General features: G+C 35.2%; 1 long non-coding RNA gene across 1 annotated transcript in view; it reads right to left on the bottom strand.

Annotated features, from left to right (window-relative positions):
* Positions 1-20,993, bottom strand: part of LOC126761981 (uncharacterized) — a 37,877-nt gene extending 16,884 nt beyond the window's left edge. Inside the window, exon 1 of the long non-coding RNA XR_007667401.1 lies at positions 20,821-20,993. This is a non-coding gene — a long non-coding RNA (uncharacterized LOC126761981). The remainder of the gene's footprint in view (positions 1-20,820) is intronic.
* Positions 20,994-21,767: the final 774 nt, after the last annotated feature.

The following is a 21,767-nucleotide window of genomic DNA, read 5'->3' as shown; positions in this document are numbered from 1 at the left end:
TGGGAGCTGGTGTGAAAATTGGGAAATGGGCGTGGCACTACCCACTCTTTTGTGAAATACCACATCTCGGGACCTGACTAACCGATTTCCACAAAATTTAGTACAGAATTTAGTGGTATTATTTTTACATTTTTGTGTCACATTGTGAAAACGAACGAAATCGGACAACAACCATATAGCACAATTTAAATTCCATTTGATTCGATCAGTTTCCAGTACACAAATCAAGAAGCAATTAATATAACGGGACAAAACTGTGCACGTATAATGTCTTTCGTGTGTGCCACCTTATGACAAAATACCCAATAATTTGAACCCAATAAAAACTATTCAAGTCCCTAGGTACCGAATATTTAGACCCCTGTACCTACACTTGACTTTTGATCGAAAATGCCGGACAATGTGTCACATATGTATGTGTATAATTAAAATTAAGGGACAATCCTTCTCTTTTTATGGTATGTCTGTATGTCCAAATGGGTTGAATCGGAACAATACTGCGCCTAGCCCCCATATACTTTATAATGTATAAAGATTTTCGATTTTCGGGGTGACTTTGTACCGCATATATCGGCCAATATGTGAGTTATCTCAATAAAAATAACAGAGCGTGTTTTATTCATAACAGTGTATCTTTGTGCCCAAAATAGATACATTTGAGCGAAAACATGGCCTAGCCACTATATAGCTATAATTAGGATCTTCGAACATCTGGCTGACTTTACCCTATATGATTAGGTTTGCAAGTTGCAAGAGTAAAAAATATTCGGTTTCACCCGAACTTAGCCCTTCCTTACTACTACTTGCCATTCCATTATTATTAACATTTCGTCATACCAAATTATTTTTTTATGTAGTGCACAAAGATACAAGAGATAAGAGAGTTTGTATGACTAAGACTTTTTTTTTCCAAACCCTTTTACTCCAGCTGAATAAATGTACATAGATGTATGTATGTATGAACGTATGACACAAGTACTTATATACAAGTAGTATACTTAAATACTTGTTGTAATTTTGTCTGTACACTTGGAGTTTTTAATTAAATCTTATACTTATTTGAGAATCTATATTAAATTAATTTAATTATATAAAAGAACACGTTGCATCGTTTTTGGACAGGGGTTGAATAATTTCTTCCTCTGAATCCTCATCGTTTTCCATGTCGCTAGAAGTCGTGTTCGTTGGGTCTGAAATATTCGGTGCTACAAATTACGGAAGGAAATTCGTATGGAATTTAACTTTTACTGCCAATTCAAGAGTTTGACTTGTGGAGTTTGTTTCCTGTTGCAAGCTCTTCATTCAACAGCTGATGAGCAAAAATAAAGTAAAAGAGGACAACTGATATGAGGACAACTGATTTTGAGGACAACTGATTTTGAAGTAACATGCGCCATCACTCTTCCCTAAAATCAGTTTAGTTCATATGCCTTTTTTAGGGTACTGTACCAAATCAATTTGGTATTACACCAAAAATTAAAAATTAGTTTGTTGCAATACGCAGCCGTGCGTTGTACAGTGTAATAATATCGTATTTGTAAAATAATGGGTTGTCAAAAAAGTCTTGCGGTATTTTTATAGAATTTTTTTTTTTATTGAAATTGAAATGAATTTTTGATGACTCATGCCCAGCTCTTGACCGATGCTACGGCTGCTACTATGCCTGTCTCTTTCGACCAATTCAGCGATTTTATCGAAATTTTCGACGACAGGCCTTCCGGAGCGTGGCGCATCTTCGACCCCCTCTACACCAGAAAGAAAACGTTGAAACCATCTTTGTGCGGTGGAAATGGAAACTGTATCGGGTCCATAAACTGCACAAATTTTATTGGCGGCTTGAGATGCATTTTTGACTTTATCGTAGTAGTACGAGGGCTGCTATATATATTCTGGCCTAGGGCAACACAAAGTGTTGCCAGGTGCAATCTGACATTTCCATTGGAAAGTTTGACATTTTTTAGCATAACATCACTCAGAACGTTTTGTCATTTAATCGTAAATTGTTTTATTTACAGGGAATTAAAAAATTCATCTCGGCCAAAAAATGGAATTAACTCGTGAACATTTTCGTGCGATCATTTTTCACAACTTTCGACGTGGATTATCACGACAAGAGTGCATCGATGAACTAAAATCTTTGTATGGCTATGAAGCACTATCCTATAGCACCATCCTATATGACGCTCGCTCAAAGACGAATTCCGTGAAGGTTGTCCAAAAACAGCCGTAGTGCCAGAGAACATCGATGCCGTACGTGAACTGATAATGCAAGACCGTCATGTAACATACCTTCAGATAGAGGCATGCCTATGCATTTCTCCCACCAGCATACATTCGATATTGCATGAACACCTTGCCGTAAAAAAGGTGTGTTCTCGTTGGATCCCGCACAATTTGACAATCGCTCAAAAAAAGGCTCGTGTGGATTGGTGTAAAGAAATGCTGAAAAAATACGATGGCGGTGCTTCAAAAGACGTTTAAAAAAAATAAAAATAAATAAAAAAAAAAATTCCCTGATAAATATGCCTATTTACATTATTAGGCCAGAAATATATATAGCAACCTACGTACTGTAAAATATGCCGTATTTTCTCTTTATTTTGCTCCATGTTTGCGACGCTATAACTCTTGAACGACTTAAAAGAAACGACAATCAATCAAACACGTGTTAGCGCGTGAAATAAGCTTTCCAAAAAGGTATAGCATGACCCGATGCGACGAATAAAACTAGAACTACGCGCTTTCAGCGCCAACTAGCGAAAATACCGCAAGACTTTTTTGACAATCTATTACTCGTATATGCAAAAATTATATCTGCATTTGATAACATTTTTGGCCATCTTCACGCTGAGTTTCCGTGAGTCAACGTAAGCACACTTGACTGAAAGAATTTTTCTGGAATGGCTATACGAAAGCCACTGTTGCATTTACAAAACTACGTTGTCCCATAAATAATATTTAAACGACATAAATACTGTTATTTGCAGTTTGTTGTAAATCAATTTAAAAAAGCCAATGAAATATAATAAGATCTGAGCTTTAAAAACGAAATATATAACACAACTGAAGCATTTTTTTACACAATATTTGTTTAGGGTGTGTTAGAGTTGGTTAAACGCTAAAATATTTGTGGGTAGCCGAAAAAGTCTTTTCGTATTTCTAATTACACTTCAACTTATTTTTTTATATTTATAATCAACTTTAATGAATCAAATATGTACTATTTTGGTCGACCACTTTTTGCCATTTTTCCGCTAGAGCCATTACTCCATCAGTTTAAAATTGTTATGGTTTCTCGGCGAAAAACTGTGACAAGTAATTTTCACGGACTTTTCTTGAGGCCAACTTTACTCCATTAAGGGATTTCTGCATTGAACGAAACAAATGATAGTCCGATGGTGCAAGGTCAGAGCTATATGGTGGATGCATCATAACTTCCCAGCCAAGCTCTCCCAGTTTTTGCCGAGTCATCAAAGATGTGTGTGGTCTAGCGTTGTCCTGATGGAAGACGTACCTTTTCTGTTGATCAGTTCAGGCCGTTTTTTTCGATTGCTTGCTTCAATCTCATCAGTTGTTGTCAGTAAAATGTAGAATCAATCGTTCGACCAGGCTGGAGCAGTTCATAGTGGATGATTCCTTTCCAATCCCACCAAACACTCAGCATAACCTTTCAAGGCGTCAATCCCGGCTTTGCTACCATTTGTTAAGCTTCACCACGCTTGGACCATGATCTTTTTCGCACATTAATGTCGTATTTGATCTACTCTTGGTCTACTGTTATCATTCGCTTTAGAAAGTTCTAAGAATAATATCGTATTTATTCATATGAGATATCTAGACTTTTACAAGTGATAATTTGAACTGGAAACGGGTATGTAAATCTGTTGCAAAATAGTACTTTCATGACTCCAATTGATTGCTTTGAAATTACGATGAAATTATTGGCCAATTAACGAGCCTGTGTAATTACTTCCAATATATGCATTTATACATATATACATATATATGTAAATATATTCCAATTTTTGTAAGATTGCTTTCATATTCACATCAAGCTTTTCCAAAACGGAGCCTTGGTGTTTATAACTACACTCGTTCATACTGGTAGTACATAAGAAAATTAGTCAAAATCAGCAGTCACTTAAAGTAAAAAAAGTAAGCTTAGAATCTCACTTAAAGAAATTTGTAAATACCATAAGAAGTTAAATCAGCCGATAGTTGCATAAGAAAAATGTCCAAGTTCCACAACAAATCCATCAATCAAATAAATTCATGAGTGGAATTTTTGGAAGACATACATATGTAAATTTCCTTAGAACAACTAATATTTGACTCTTTAGCATTATCCTGTAATATTATTAAATTATTTGCCATATATAACGCGATAACTATTACACATTTTTGGTAATCCGGTTGGTTCACCCTAGTAAAATAAGTAAGTAGAGATTTGCATTCACCAAATCCATAAATTAACTCGAAAGCGGCAACTAATGTGCATTAATTAAACGAAAGGCATAAAAATATATTTAAAATGTTCAAACAGGTGGCAATTTGTGAGTACAACTTAATTGCAAAGAATAATTTTTATATGGATATGTTAACAAGTTCGATTAATGTGGCTTAATTGAATTAATTGGCTTAATATGTGGATAGGCGTTACGAATTGACATGACTTAAGTAGCCGTAGGTGACGGAATCGTAAGTAAAATGTAAAGCTTTAATAATTATTGTTTTTTTGTAGCGCATTTCTAATAATCTTTATAATTGCGGACTGCCAACGATAAATCATGACAATATTTAGCGACCGCAGTCGAAAGGTATTTCTGCCTACAAACAACTATGCCTTAGAAGTTCATTTTGAAAATAATAAAAGCTAAAACTTTAGTGTGAACAATGAAGACATCAGAAAATGTCGCAAATTAGTCAAACGTTGTTAAACCACCACACAGCGTGCTACTTGATGTTCCTCGTTATCTGAGAAAAATCACTATCTTCTTGTTACACAATCCACAATCCGAAATTCTTATATGGGTGATTTTTATGTTATAATTTAAAGTGGGTAAAGTGTTTTCACATGAGCGCGCTATTTTCAGAATAAATATCCTTTCCATCCCGATGTACAAATCGTGCTTGACCTAAACGTACATGTGTATCGATTTTCGATCTCATGGCCCCGCATCATGCCGTGCGACTATAAGAATGATGTCAAGGCTACTGCAGCGTCCTGATTAATGAGCTGCTGAGCTATAATATCACACTAATGGTCACAAGATATCACTGGGATCTACCACAACGTTTACAAGAATTGGGTGGTTGGACCAATCCAATTGATAAATTCTTTCTTTTTGGCAACGTCATTAACATCATTACTTGTTTATCGAAAATTTTTTTTATTTTCGGATATTGCTTTTCGCGCGTCCCAAGTGAAATTGAAATTATCGTCGTTTAGATCGATCTGACTATAAACCCTGTTTGCCTCTAGCTTGGTATAGATTTAGATAGTTTATGTATACGGCAGTAAACATATCCCGAATGGACGGCTATTGTTCGTAATCTCTATGAAACATTTTTTTGTCACTTCCGGGTACCTTGATATTTATGAATAATATAAAATTATCAAGTAGATCTGAAACGTCAGTTTCTACTATTCCGTGATAAACGGATTGCAGACGTGTCCAAAAATAAGCGAAATTTTGAGAGAGAGAGCGAAAACGGAATCCAAAAATAAGTATTTTCTTTTTAGCACTAGGCTCCCACATCACATTTGACAGTCATAACATTGAAGTCGTAGATAATTTCGTCTATCTTGGAACCAGCATTAACACCAATAACGATGCTAGTCTCGAAGTCCAATGCAGAGAACTCTTGCCAACAGATGCTACTTCGAACTGAGTAGGTAATTGAGAAGTAAAATCTTCTCTCGACGAACAAAAACCAAACTCTATGCCACTCATTATTCTCGTCCTGCTATATGGTGCAAAGGCAAGAACGATGACAATATCTGATTAGTCGACGTTACGAGTTTTCGAGAGAAAGATTCTGCGGAAGATTTATGGTTCTTTGAGCATTGACACGGCAAATATCCCATTCGATTTAACGATAAAAGTTAGCGGCTACGTTGACTAAGTCATGTGGTCCTTATGAATTAAAACACTCCAGCTCTGAAGAGGAAGACATCCACTCCGTTGACTTTTTGCCTTTTTTCCGCTAGAGACATTATTCCATGAGTGTAAAACTTTCATCAGTGTAAATGCTACACGAACTGATTCAGCATCCTCTCCGTAAACTTCACAAATTTCATTGGTGGCTTGTGTGGCAATCTTTCCTTTTTTATACAAAAATTTCAAAATATAGCAAATTTCTTCATTATTTTCATTCATTTTTGAACAGCTGTAACTTTTTTTCAACTTCCCGGAATTTCATTTTTTTTTTTTTTGGTTAAATGAAGCTTAAAATCGAACTTTTCTAACACTATATGGTATGACACAATGTTATTGATAGCACTGGAGATATACGACTGCAACGAAATCTATTGACAAAATACGAAAAGACTTTCGACTACGCAATATTTAATATCACAACAAACAATGACATTGACATTTTCTTCGTCAAGTCATTGCGGCTACTTTGCTAGATTATGGGCGAAGGACGCAATTGCATTCATAACAAACCAAACGTGATATCTAGCATTAAAATATAGCGGAATAATTGGAGTGTTGATAAAAAGGTCTATTATAATTTTGACTTTTTTGTCTTTCCACGCTTTAGAACCGGTTCATAACATGCAGTCCACTAGGCTGACTGTCGATCGGACTCGTTTGATTTCCCTGGTGCACAGGCTAAATACAACAGTATTTTTCCCCACAAAAAGCAATGCTTTATTAACTCACGAAATACTTTTTGATTAATTTTTTTTGTAAACTAACACAGGTTGCTTCAGTTTCTCATTAACTAAAAGTTATAATCTAACTAATAGAAATCCAGTAGATTATATTAGTAGTACTATCTATGTACTCGTATCAGCCACAGTAAAGCATGGACGTGTCCTCTAAAACACACTATAAAATAGCAATAATTTCTGGTTTTGATATTAAATATAATTAATTGATCTACAAGTGAGGGAGGAAAAGCGGTTTAACTCAATTAGATAAAAAAGTGTAAGAGAATAACAGTAAATTTGGCAAGTTGATACAAAAAATGTTTCATCCATATATTTGGAAGGATTCGAAAGTTTACTAAAGCCAAGACAAAATTGGAACGTGGAAAAGTGGAATAAAATTTAGCATTTCTATGATACATAAATTGGTTACAGAGTTTGAAGCCAAATCAACTATACTACCGGAAGAAATTTCGCTGATCGAATTCTATTTTCGACGGGAAGTGGCTTAAAGCAACAACCAGGATCTTGGTGTTGGATTTGTTTCAGATATTTGTTAAATTTTTTCGGGCTAACAGTCTTTAAATAGTCTCGAATTGAATCTTTTGTAGACAATATAGCAGTGACGACAAAGTATCTCAATTAAATGCCTACACATGTTGTTAATTGACTAAAAGTAAATATTGCATTGAAACAAAAATAAGAAAGCGCAACAGTTAATTTATTCAAGAAATTGTGCAACACAATTCCATAAATGGTTAATTAGTACTTTAAGTATTATTGAACGATCTTAGTGACGAATATATTGTGTGTACGTGTATATTTTGCATACATAAGCTTTTATTTGTGTGCATAATATTGTAAATATTAACTAGAAAAGCAAAGGGAATAAAAATCGGCGAAACGATTTTCAAAATCAAAAAAATATTCAATAAATAAATCTTGTTGCGGTCTTTATAGTCACCCATACATAGTTAGTTAGATTGTTGAGTGAGTTGAATCGATATTAAAAATAATCACGCTGAGTTTTCGTGTTTACAATTATCACTTAGCAACAATAATAGTATGTGTATTAGTACAGAGTTCTGGCCGATAGGAAAGGTTGTAGAAGATTACTAGGGCGCTACTTTAATTTAGATACTTGGAAAACTCTAACTCCGTTTTTTATTGAAATTAAATTTTAGTGGAATAATACGATCATGAGTTATGCTACTATTAGCAAAAAATAGTAATACTTTGTTAATAATTTTAAAATTATTTCCCCTCGAAGTAATCCCTCTTTGGTCCCAATATACTTGTGCCAACGTTTTTTTCCAATCCTCGAAACAGTTGTTAAAGTCAATTTCCGGAATAGCCTTCAATGCGCGTAGCCATTCACGTTTAATCTCTTCAGTTGACTCAAAACGGTTCTCCTGAAGCGGTCGTTTGGCTTTGCTGAATAGCCAGAAGTCACATGGAGCTAAATCAGACGAATACGGTGGTTACGGCACGATATTGGCTGAAAATTTAGCGACATACTTACGAAAAATAAATAAGCGATGCGACGAAGCATTATCGTGTTGCAAAAAACAAGAGTTGCCGGCTCAACTTTTCCACGATATTCGGCCGATTGATCGTCTGTTTCCGGGTCGTAAGCATTGATCCAAGATTCATCGTCAGTAATAATACATACGTTTCATAGTAGTCTGAAAGCATTGCCTAACAGACGTTGGTGTGACGCTGTTTTTCGACAAAATTATTAGATTTTGGGACCAATCGCCCTTTCACTTTTCTTAGACCCAAATAATCTTTCAAAATGGTTTTTACTGATCCTTCCGATATTTTAACGACGCCAATAAGATCTCTGACTGTTAATCGTCGATTTGTCAAGCACCAATTTCTTTATTTTATTGACGTGTTGACCATCAGTTTACTTTGAAGGCCGTCCTTGAAGTGGTTCGGCTGCAACGCGTTCTCGAATAATTTGTACCAATCAAATACAGTTGCTCGCGACAAACAATTATCACCGAAGGCTATTTCGAACTTTCTGAACGTTTCGACACCATAAATTTGATTCCCCATACATCAACTTCTTTGTTGAATAATTTCACTCATCGTAAAAATCGCCGAATGCTCATTTATGTGCTTCAGAAAGACGAGCCTGTACTATACACTAATGATTATTTTGATGTGACATTTGGCACAGATGTCACTGACAGTCACACCAACCTAGAAAGTAAATATTTCGATGAATGGGTTTTCGCGCGAAATTTAAATTAAAAAGTCTTACTATATTTTGCCCACAGTAGTTGTTGGGCTTTAACCGCCTACTTTTCCGTGAATATATCTCCTCGAGCTTCAGAACGCAAATTCTAAGCCAATTCCATTGTGGTGAGCACCAAATAATCAAATGCTTGACGTCATCATGAGAACTAAGGCTTTTTGAACTAATTTTGCTGTATGTCCGAGTAATCAGTGATCAATGTCAAGAACGGGTACTAACACACATAAATACAATGTACCAGCCCGCACAGGTACTTAAGTAATTACAACCAACCTAGTAACCACAATCTGTGGGATTAGCTAATAATTTATTGCGCTTGTTAGTATACTGAATGGGCTCCCAGCGGTTATGGTTGAAAAGCTTCAAATCCGAGTACTCTAACAGCTGTGGCAAATTCTAAGTTTATTTAACTGGTATATTTAAACTAGTATAATATGCATCATTTTAAACACCATTTGTCATAGATTGTCTGTCCGGCCGTATGGTGGCAAATAAAGAAATTAGCGCCGAGACACCTGTGGCAAATCACAGTAGGAATCTCAGTTAAGCAGACCCACAATGACGCCAACAAAGTCAAGTACATACATACATACATATGTACTAAATGAAGTTCTTTGCTTGCAAGCTTGTGCAAACAAGTTCGTGATTTAGTTAGATATGCACAAATTATATCATCGACAGCCCAGACAGCTGTTCGGCGGCAACACCTCCGGTTCACCGGCCGTTCCGGGATAAGTTGTTGCTGTTGTTGGAGGCGCTGCCTCCAGCATGAGGTGAAAGGTGTAAATAAATTTCTCGTGAGACGGTAACACCTCTTCGCCCGTCCATAAGGCACGGAGTCATGACATGACGCGACACCTAACCAGACTGCATTTAAATACATACTTATACAAGCACACATTCATACATATGTACATATCATACTCCTAATATTTATATAAATTGTGTGTGTGAATACTGCGTTTTTTAGTTTCATTTATATTTCCTTGATTTATATCTTTTGTTGCTTGTGATAATGACTTTTCCACTTTCGTCGGCACCTTAACCGATTGTCTGTCGTTCTGTTGTTTTAACAGACTGACTGCCACCACCCCTTTGATGCTAATAGCTGCTTATTAAATATGTATGATACAAGTACATATATACACACATACATACTCACTCACATGAATGGGTGTGTATCGCGTACGTTTTAAAGAACACTTTGTGTCTTTGAGTGTCTGAAGTTGGGAATTTGCACCCAATTAAAGTTCGTCATCTACTCAGAGATGCTTTTGAGTTCATACTACTATGTAATACATACAATGGATGACGTACTAGATTCATTGTGCCCCTCTTATGCACAGTGGTGTGTTCTTAATGCGACACGACAATAAACAGAAAGAAGCTGTTGCCATTGAAGAAAATGCGCCGTTAATGTAGGAAAACAACAACATTTCAGTAATTATTGTGATTGTTTAACCTCACTTATGTGTTTGTTTGTTTTCATTGAGCATAACAGCGACAGGTTGTTGCCGGCTTTGCTTTTGCTACTTTATAATTATCAATTTCTAAATAATTACAGTAAGCCCTCGATTTATGTTCGCTTACTTTTTCGATCTATAGTGACCTCAATTGTTTAGGGGATCCCGTAATTAATCTATGATAATTACATATATTTTCGTTAACTTTCCGACAAAGCACCACTGTAATGGTTTTATTAAGTCACCCACTTATGTAAATAACTCAAGTGTTCTCGAAAGAAAAAAATTAAATGAAAAGTACCTCCTAAACAACATTACCCTTTCTCTAATTTTACAAAAGTAGAAACATTTGGTGTACAGTGGCTTATAAAAATCGCTATTGAGAGGAAAGTTTTTATAAAATATATAGATAGATAAAATAATATAGATATAAAATATATGGTGTATATGGAAACCAAAGATGTGTGTTACTGATCATGCTCACCATTAACTTTCTACATGCTTCCGTTAAAAAATGTATTAATCATTTGAAAATTGCAATTACGCCATATTTAGCCACGCCACTGTGTGTCTCCATGTGAGTACGTGTGCTACTCCAGTGAATGGAGTGTTCAAGTATGAAACTTAAAAGGTTAAGGTTGGAAAATATAAATATATAACAATTTCTGGTTGTTGTGAGGCCACGTCATAACAATGACTGTATTATATTGAATAAGTCAGAAGAAACTCTAGTTTATCACTAGAAATCCCGTGTAAAAATTAATCAAACGGAATAAGAGCAGCTTATTATTAAACATAACGCGATTATGTGTATTTACAACGATTATTATTTATACTGAAACTATAACCAAATATAATATCATTAAATTAAGAATTTCAGTTTTACTCAAACCTGATTTATTTAGCTTTGTTTTGTCTATTTTTAACCAGTACATGGTATATTTCTGTCTGAGACTCGCGAATAGATAGCTCATAGGCTATCACCATGGCAAAATATGGATAAAGAGTGGTCAGTGATTGGTAAGGGTTGCAAAGTTATTTGCTGCATGGATATACGTACAGTCCTGGAAACCTAGCACATATGCAAATAACGACGGATCCAATTAGAGGTGCTTTTTGCAATAGCCTTTTTTTGACAGATCACGCGAGAGCCGTGTTAAGATGCCATGTTATTTTTGTTCAGTCATTTCATCATGGAAAGACTTACGCCTGAACAACGTTTACAAAGCGTTCAACTTTATTACGAAAATTCACGTTCTGTAAAGAACGCATTTCGCCCGCTTCGCTCAACTTATGGCCAACATAATTGGCCTACTGGGCGTACTATTCGCAACACCATCACACATCTTGAGACCCCGCCCTCATTATTGGATAATATTCGACCGAATATACCACGTTGAGCACGCAGGGAAGAAGTAGGTGAGAATGTACACGAAGACCGTGGAGAGTCGATTCGGCGCCGTTCGCAGCAACTCGGACTGACATATGGAACGACTTGAAGCATTTTACGTCGAGATCATAAATTGAAAGCATACAAAATACAGCTTGAGCAAGAACTGAAGCCGCACGACCTTCATTTCGCTCTATGGCCTTTTGAAGAGTTCCAAGAAGATCCCAGGTTTTCACGCCAAATTTTGTTCAGCCCATTTCTGGCTCAATGTTATGTAGACAAGCAAAATTTCAGCATTTGGCACCAAGAGTAATCTGAAGAGATTCAAGAGCTGCCATAACCTAAAAAAAACAGTTTGGTGTGGTTTGTGGGCTGTGGGATCATCGGTCCATATTTCTTCAAAAATAATGCCGGTGAGAACGTAACCGTCGATGGCGACCGTTTTCGATCCATGATAGCCGATTATTTGATGCCTGAAATTGAAGTTCGTGAACTCTGCGAACACTTAGGTGAGCAGATAATTTTCCGTTTTGGGCCAGTCGTTTGGCCGTTAGACTTTTTCCTGTGGGGATATGTAAAGTCTAATGTCTATATGGACAATAACATTTTGATTTAGACCTTGGAGCAAAACATCACGCGTTCATCAGTCGAAATGATCGAACGAGTTATCGAAAATTCGACTCAACGGATGGTCCATCTGAGACGTAGCCGCGGCTAACATTTGAAAGAGATAATCTTCAATAAATAAATGCCAAAGAATGTTCTTTCGAATGATAATAAACATGCACCGTTAAATTTAGAGTTTCTGTGTTTTTTCTTTAAAAAAGTAAGGAACCTCGTAATGGATCACCCTTTATATGCAGATATTAAAAAGTGATTTATGTACACCCATACATAACAAACCAAAAAAGCTAATTAGAAAAGTGATGACGAAACCTACTCGTAACATAAAAATGTATGTTTAAACCTCTACGAATGCGCTTACCTGCTCCCTAACTGCATTTAATTTAATAAATGTGAAATAATAATTTATTTAATTCGAAATTCGTTTTGTTGCAATATTCGCACGATATACAGTGACTGGCAAGTCTGATCTTCTAGTTCGAGAATAATCAATTAATAATTTCATAAAATTGAGGTGATGAAATCTGCCAAAAAGTTTTTTTATTTCATTATTCGATTTAGCATGTCTAAAAAGTTTTGTGGTCCCAAAAGTTACAGGTGGTAATTTATGTAGATTGATTTTACAATCGAATTCTGCAATTCCGTTATACATATGAAATTTTCAATTTTTTCTCTGACTTAAATGCAATTGTTCTCGGAGTGAAAGTAAGGCCCCCAACTTATCATTTTGCACTGCATTTGAAGCTCATATTTTCGCTGTCATTTCAATGATATGCTTATGTATGCTTTTCCAATCGCTTTATCAGACACTCAGCACTATTAATTGCTTTCAATAACTTCGTCATTTCAAAGTGTGTACTTATGTGCAAACTTTCAGATTGCCTTTTGTTGTTGACCGTTTCCGTCTAGACGTGCAAGCCACTGTATCTTTCAAGCCAAATAATTTATCGGTTGTGCATTTTTTCAATTGTTTTTGTTTTTGCTTTTTTTGGTATTCGTTCGTTCATTTGTTGTATTCGTTTTGTGTTTAATTATACAGGTTGTTCCATGCCCTCCAAACGATCACTACTTCATTAAAAAATTATCGACAAACTTCATTTAGTAAAATGAGAGAAAAAAAAATCCATAACAAAAGCTGATGCAATTTGAATGTCTTATTACGGTATGTTAAATATTTTTACGATTATAATTTCATCTGACTTTTTTGCGAGTTTTCTTCTACTGGCTGTGAGCCGCGTTTGAAAAATCGTGCTCACCGATTGACGTTAAACGCTCGCTAAAATTCATGGCCACTACATACTAAATGTTAATACGTACATACATATACATATGTACATATGTACATACATACAATCTCATATCCAGTTACAGATAATGCATTTGCAATATAAAGTTTCAATATTGCATTATGGATTTTTCTCTTTTACTTCAGTAATGATAAAGTGCGTCTGTTGTAATGCATCCGTTATTTCAATTTATTCTAAGTACTTTTTTCTTTTCTGTTCAGCTAAAGCCAGTTTTAGTTTGTTGAACTTAGATAACGGGGTTTTACCTGACAATATTAATTGACATCGTTAGTCTCGTTAGTAAGTAAGATTTCTACTACTAATGATGCTTCCTAAAATTTGACAAAAAAATTTAGAGTATTAGCGGACATTCATATCTACATACATAAATACATATGATCACGCATGTTTATCGAATGTTTGGCTTAAATTTTAACAACATTGTTTTGTCAAAATAATCAATTCAGAGATTATGCAAATGTTTTGCACATATAATCATGTTTATTTTCGGCCCCGATGTTGGAGCACATGTTGGAAACTTTCATAGTAGATCTACGTAGTACGTTGTATTATAGATTTATAATTGTTAGAACGCAGGCTTCTCCTACGTGTTTATGTTGCGGCAATTCAATGAAATTTAAAATTTTATTTGTGAATTTTGCATACTTAAGTGGTTTTACGTTTAATCAAGTCGAACCGGTTCGTTGAAATCGCGTGCGTGAAACCACAACACCGGCGAAAGCCAAAACAACCACAGCGAGACTCGTGCTGTCACAAATATAATACAAAGTACAGATGAAAACAATAGCAAATACATACTTATCTGTCATATTTTGTCTTTCGTGTTAAGTTTAGCATTTACTATTGTGACGAATTAAATAGTTTACTCCAAACTACGTATCGTCAAAAATATTACCGCTACGAAAGCATTGAAAAAGTTACAAAAGTCATGCAAGAATGGAGACTAACAAAGGCCACTCCTGGATCAGTTCCCCAGTACTCATTACTGCTGCATAAGCTCAAATACAATATCTTCTTAAGGGGTAATATACAGTTAGAAGGCAGAAAAATGTCAAATTTTCCAGATTTTTTTTGAGAAAAATTTTAAATTTCTTGATCCAAAAATTTGTACACATACTATGGTTTCGTTAAAGTATTGTTAAATTTATTAATTAATCGAAGGAATAAGCAAAATAAAATTTGTTGATAAAATGGTGGTTTCGCAAAAAAAATCGATTTTGAACCGAAATTTCGGCAATTAAATTGTTTATAGAATAATATTTATCGGTGAGAAAAAATCTACGTTAAATTACTAAAAAATAAATTTCAGAAGCGCGTGCTAAAATTTGAGATCAATCGGTTGAGTCGTTTTCGAGTAATGTTTGGTCGCCGGCTTCGGTTATCATTATCATTCACAGTAGCGAGACGGCCTTGATCATCACAGAAGAAGTACGGACTAATGACGGCGCCGGTCCATAAACCGCACCAAATCGTAATTTTTTCGGGATGCATTGGTGACTCATGGAGTACGTATGGATTGCTGCCTGATCAATAACGCATACAAATTTTGCTTATTGCCATTCAGCCAGAAATGAGCCTCATCGCTGAAGATGATTTTTCGATGAAAATCCGGATCATTTGCAAGTTGTTGCCCAGCCCTCACTGAAGAGAAATGTCAAAAGAGCGGGAAAGAATATGGCGCCGTTTGTTGTCCCTATCGGTCAACTTTTGTAGAGTCCTTTTGAAAACACCCTACAGTAAAGTAAACAGGAAAAAAACAGATCAAATGGTTTTTTTGCGTAATCAATTTATTTTATTAAAATAGTCTCTTTCTGCTTCAATACAGCTCTTTACACGGTTCAAAAGCATGTCGAACGAGTGTTTTAGCTCGTTGGCCGATATGGCCGCCAGTATGCCGGTGCAAGCCTATTGAAGGCCTCTACGTCTGCATAACGCTTTCCTTTCATGGGCAAATGCATTTTTCCGAAAAAGAAGAAGTCGCACGGTGCCATATCAGGTGAATACGGGGAGTGGTTAATGGTTAAAATGTGATTTTTGGTCAAATAATCGGTCACAAGCGTCGATCGAATGTTGGATTCTGAGCAATTTTTGGTCGTCAGTCAATTTGTGCGGAACAAACCGTGAACACACCCTTCTTAAGCCCAAATGTTCGGCCAAAATGCGATAAATCGATGTTTTGGAGATGTTCAATTCTATTTCCATGAATTTCAATGATGATTTCGGCTGATTTTTGATGAATTCACGCACAGTTTCGATGTAATTTCCGGTGATCACGGATTTTGATTGGTCCACATGTTGATCGTCATTTATGGCCTCACGACCACTTTGAAAACGTTGAAACCACTCATGCACTCTGCTACGGTATAGGCAATCATCGCCATAAACTTGTTTCATCAATGGAAACGTTTCGGTAAAAGTTTTACCAATTTTAAAACGAAATTTAATGTTGTCTCTTTGTTCGAAGCTCATTTTCGCACCTTGTCATGAAATTCTGACTGGACAATCGATAAGGAGAGCAGTTTCTAACGCACCAGTCGACATATAGATGGCGCCACCGGGGGGCGCTAGATTTAAAAAAGTCCTGTTTACTTTGGAACGCACCTTGTAAATATGTACATTATTAGATTTTTTGAAAATTCTCTAACTCTATGTAACATTTAGGGATTTCACGTAGTCGCATAAAGTTATAAGTTATAACGATCCGAAAACATAGCATTGAGAATTGTAATTGTGTAAGCAAATTTTTGTATGTAATCCAACAACAATTTTATCATTTTACGATGCTTTAAGACAAGTTGTAAGTGCCCCAATTATAATTTTGGGCATTGCTTCTTTCAAAGCATACCTTTTTCGTTTGTATGATATACTAGTAACGCTCTATTTGTGGTTTTATGAAATATTTTCGTAGTTATCGAATAGTTTCAAGTATTTTTAGTGTAATTCATAATAAAATATAATTTGATTAAAATTAAATGAAATTTATTTGTATGAATTAACTTCCTCCACCACAAAAAAAAATTGTTAATTACTCGTAATATTCTTTAAATTTGAAAAAGGTTCTATAAAATCGATTAATCATAACTAATTATCGCTCACAAATACATACATACATAAACCATATATAGTATATACATGAACAATTTAAACAAGTATATAAGTACATACATACATATGTATATAAGTATACCAAAACACTTTGGTGTGGATTATTCACCAAATTAAGTGTTACTTCTGGCGATCTCTGCTGTTACTAATTTGATTGGCTATCCATAGCAGCAATCAATGGACACAAGCAACAAACAGAAATACGTCGAAGAATTGCGGAAAAGGGAAGCTGTCAGCACAATGCCATTGACGCCTTGAAAAATCGAGGTTTGTAAATTTTAAGAATTGGAGAAATGCGTTAATGTAGGGGTCAGAAGCAAATATGTAATAATTTGTCGCGCAGGATAGCTGGAGTAATCGACAGCGGGGCGGCGAGAATCCAAATACGCGAAACGACTAGTGGATGCTGGCAATCGAATAAAAAGTACTTGGTATTGAAAGAGGTCGAATGTTTTTAAATCGCTATTTCATCGAATAGACTGAAGACAATCGAACGTGGCCGGAGCGATTATTTTGTAATTTTTATTGTTTGGTGGTTTGAGGTGACAGCGTCTGTGTTGGTATCTTGTGTGGTAATATCCTATTAATATATTAAGGTGTGTCAGGTTTTGTCGGGTAGAATGTTGAACAGGCTAAGAACCGCCGCGGCTTTATATTCATTGACGCATTAATTTTTGATTAGAATTTCGGAAATCAATTCGAAAACTGGTATACTGATTATAATATATAATTTAAATAAAAATTAAATTTAGAAAATAAAATAATATGGCTATATTGAGTTCTTTGTAAAAATGGAAATGAAAACCAGTTCGACCATATTAAATTCGTAAATTCGTAAGCGGTGTCTGCGCTATTAAAGAAGAAGAAGATACGGCTTAATTGTATCGAAAATTATTTCGAGGCAAATTATGCGTAAAAGAAGCCTTTCTGCGATTGAAAAGGCAGCTTTTTCTGAGATGTCTATACGAAAGGCACTGTTACATATAAAAAATATATATTGATGTATATAAAAAATAATAATTTTAACCACATTATCAACTCACATACAAGTTTATGTGTACTCAACTCCAAAATTGATTTTTTACACAATAGTAAATCAAACATGTGGTTAGTTGAGTGGTACGTGATGTAAGTACATAAAATGTTATGCACTATAGTACAACAACAAAAATGCTGTGGATATGTGTGGGCGTGCAGTGCTCAAATGCTTGAATGCAATTAATTTATTTTATCAATATTGGTTAAAGGTAAATAGATCTTGCCACTATAATATACAATATTTGTATACTCTTGCAACCTGTTGCTACGGAGCACCTAACGGTTGATTGTATCACCTTAAAATAAACGGGTTAGATATAGGGTTATATTTTTACAGCATTGTTTGGCAGTAATCAAAAGATTTGTATACGTGATAACTACTTTAAAATGTGCGTTTGAATTTCGAGATTTCTTTGCGAATAATTGGGTTTACAACTTCATCAGTCATTTAAAGCATTCAAACAAGATTATTTTCAACAAAGAAAAAAGAAAAAAAAAACATATTTTTTAAACTAACTACTCGATTATTAAGATCAATCACCTTCGTCCGAGTTATTGTGGATTTTAAGTACGAATTATGAATTTCATTATTATTTCGCTAAATAATTTTTAATTTTTTGATTTTCTGCAAGAGCGAACAGCTGTTATTTTAAGTGTTTTCGTGGCACGCGTGCTTGATTTTCCTGACATTGTCAAGGTCTGTCATGCCACACAGCGAGACACACGACTAATTCGCTGCAATTTGTGTCAGCTGCGGTGTGGCTTACAGCTAAATTGCTTGGTGTCACTAATAAGAGCGAATGGTTAAAAAAATTAATGATTGATTCAATTTAGTATAATCAGTAAGTAAATATTATAATTTTTCAATAATTTACACATTAGTTATGCACACATATGTACATATGTATGTATACTTCAGAACATAGCCTAATAATTTGTTTTTCTATGTTTACATATGCACATATGTATATATAATACAGTATAGGAAATAAAAGTAGACCGTTTTTGCAGAATTCAGAAAAAATTAATTTAAGTACATTAAAAGAAGAGCAAAAAGTCTTAATACTTTTCGATGGTTTTTTTTGTATGTATGTATGTACTATATATGTACATATGTATGTATGTATGGAAAAAAATTAAATTAAATTAATTGATAAATTACAATTAAACTGGCTAATTCCGACACTTGGCGTTCCAACCTGTCAAATAATATCAGTTAAACCGGACCACATACTCAGACATAGCATGCAGGGGTGTCGCGAGAGGGGGGTGTGGGGGGTGTGACACCCCCCCATCTATGAACGAGTCGGCATTTTCGCATTGACGCATTATTGCTGATTGAAAGCACATCAGTGTCATTCCAAGAAATGAATGACGATTCACAAATTAACGCATTGCTAGCGAGTTCAGTTGCATTTGCTGAAAAGTGTCAGATCAACCCTGAAAATGACTTTTCGAAACACCACAGAACACGCCGTGCTCCGAAAAAATATGACGATAATCCAGCAACTGCTTGTAATTTTGATTTCCAGACATTTTATAGAAAATAATTCAAAATTGTCCTCGCAAATTTCACAAATTGTATTCAAGATAATTTGCAAGAAACTATGTCAACCTTCAAACCCATTCAAGAGATGTTCAGGATTCCAGCTAACAGAAGTAATATTACAATAGAATCTATACAATTTGTTGTGCAATTGGAACCTAAGTTCTTCAGTGAAGATCTAGATTGTATTTTTGCTGAAACACAAATTCTTTTTGATTCATGTAAAGAGTGTAAATCTTTCGATGACATTTCTATAGTAGCGTACATATTGAGAAAGGTCATTCCTTCTGCGTACAAAATTGTTCATTACATAATGACTGCTCCTGTCACGCCAGCTTCATGTGAACGTTCTTTTAGTAAATTGAAATTTGTTTTCAACGATTTGCGTACAACAATGGGGGATGAACGTTTGAATTCTTTGATGCTGCTTTCTTCTTCAAAGGATAAAGTAGACGAAATCGATCTGCGCGATGTTGTTGGAAAATGGTCTATGTTGAAACATCGCAGAGTGAAAATATAACTCAGAAATTTATAATTTTTGCAAATCAATTTCTTAAGAAAATCTTGTTTTTTCCCGCGTAACACGTCGGTGAACAATATATGTATTTTATATTAAGAGAAACATATTAAATGATGATTATACTAATATGTACAATACTTATTTGAGAATAAAATAATTAATTATGCTATTATGTTGTCAAACTTCTCCGTAATACCTTATCAGAAATGAAGATATCCTTATTTTATATATGTATATTTATAAACATATACTTTAAATCGGCAAATTCTTGAAATGAGTCGGCATTTCAAAGGGACTCACCCCCCATGATCTTGATCCTCGCGACGCCCCTGATAGCATGTGTGCCATGCCTCTATGTATGACTGTTAGAGCTTGTTGCACTTGCCTTAAAATGTAAACAAAGAAATCAAGGTAATTTCGGCTGCCACTCGCTTGGCTGAGTAAGTCCATTACGTTGATTTATCCAAAGAAATACGCAAACGACCGACGTAATCGAATAAAAATGATTTTTACGTCTTTGCCGCCGGTGATATACTCACATAAACGTGCGCACATTTGCATGTGTGTGCGTCGGCAAATAAAATGTGCACGGCAATGTCAAGCATTCAGGTTATTACACCGTGCGCACGTTACATTTTCGGCGCTAACTGGAAAATTAAAAAAAAAAAATAAACTGAAATTACTCACTTCTCAAGCGGACAATCGCACCAACACAGGTGGATTTCTGTGTTTCCGAAAATGTCAAAATATTTGCAAATTCGTGTTCACTTTAGTGGGTTAATGGTAACACCGGTTGCGGCGACTTAGGAAAGTCTTTTTTATTTGTAAATTTCAATCAGCCTTTGGCTATGGTCAAGTTTATAGACTTTTACTGCACTGAATGTAGACCAAAGCTTACGGTGGGAGAAATAGAATTATATAAGAAACTCATCAAGTGTGTCCAAAAAAGCATGACACCCTAAAATGAGGGGCAGTCAATGTGCTTATAAATCTGTTATAAAGTACATAGAAACAGCAACAAATAACCAATTATTGTTTCTATTGCTTAAAGCTGTTATGAAAAAATCGAAAGTAATGCTATTCATAGACTCCAATTGACTCATTAACGTAATTTACTGCTTACATTCAATCATTCCGTTCTGGGAAATTCTCATCTGTGCATTGTGATTCAAATGAAAGCGGTTTTTCTGTTGCCGACAAATAGTTTTCTCAGCGTTATTAATTTCATATTTTATGAGTTTGTTCGAATAGTTAAAAATTGCAATTTGTTGTTGTTGTAGTGCTAAAAACGGCGCATAGGGAATTCACCATTTTCCAATAGGTTCGCTATTGCTTCATAGAAACGCAAACAACCGTTTTCTTATGAAAATTGCGAATTCAAATAAAAGCAAACGCAATAATTTTACATAAGGAATATGGATGTTAATGCCTTTTTTATACTTTCGAAACAATGTTGCTAAGGAGAGTATTATAGTTTTGTTCACATAACGGTTGTTTGTAAGTCCTAAAACTAAAAGAGTCAGATATAGGGTTATATATACCAAAGTGATCAGGGTGACGAGTAGAGTCGAAATCCGGATGTCTGTCTGTCCGTCCGTCCGTCTGTCCGTCCCGTCCGTCCGTCCGTGCAAGCT

The sequence above is a fragment of the Bactrocera neohumeralis genome, chromosome 6 (assembly GCF_024586455.1).
Source record: "Bactrocera neohumeralis isolate Rockhampton chromosome 6, APGP_CSIRO_Bneo_wtdbg2-racon-allhic-juicebox.fasta_v2, whole genome shotgun sequence".
Lineage (NCBI taxonomy): Eukaryota > Metazoa > Arthropoda > Insecta > Diptera > Tephritidae > Bactrocera > Bactrocera neohumeralis.
This window is presented reverse-complemented; position numbering and strand designations above follow the sequence as displayed.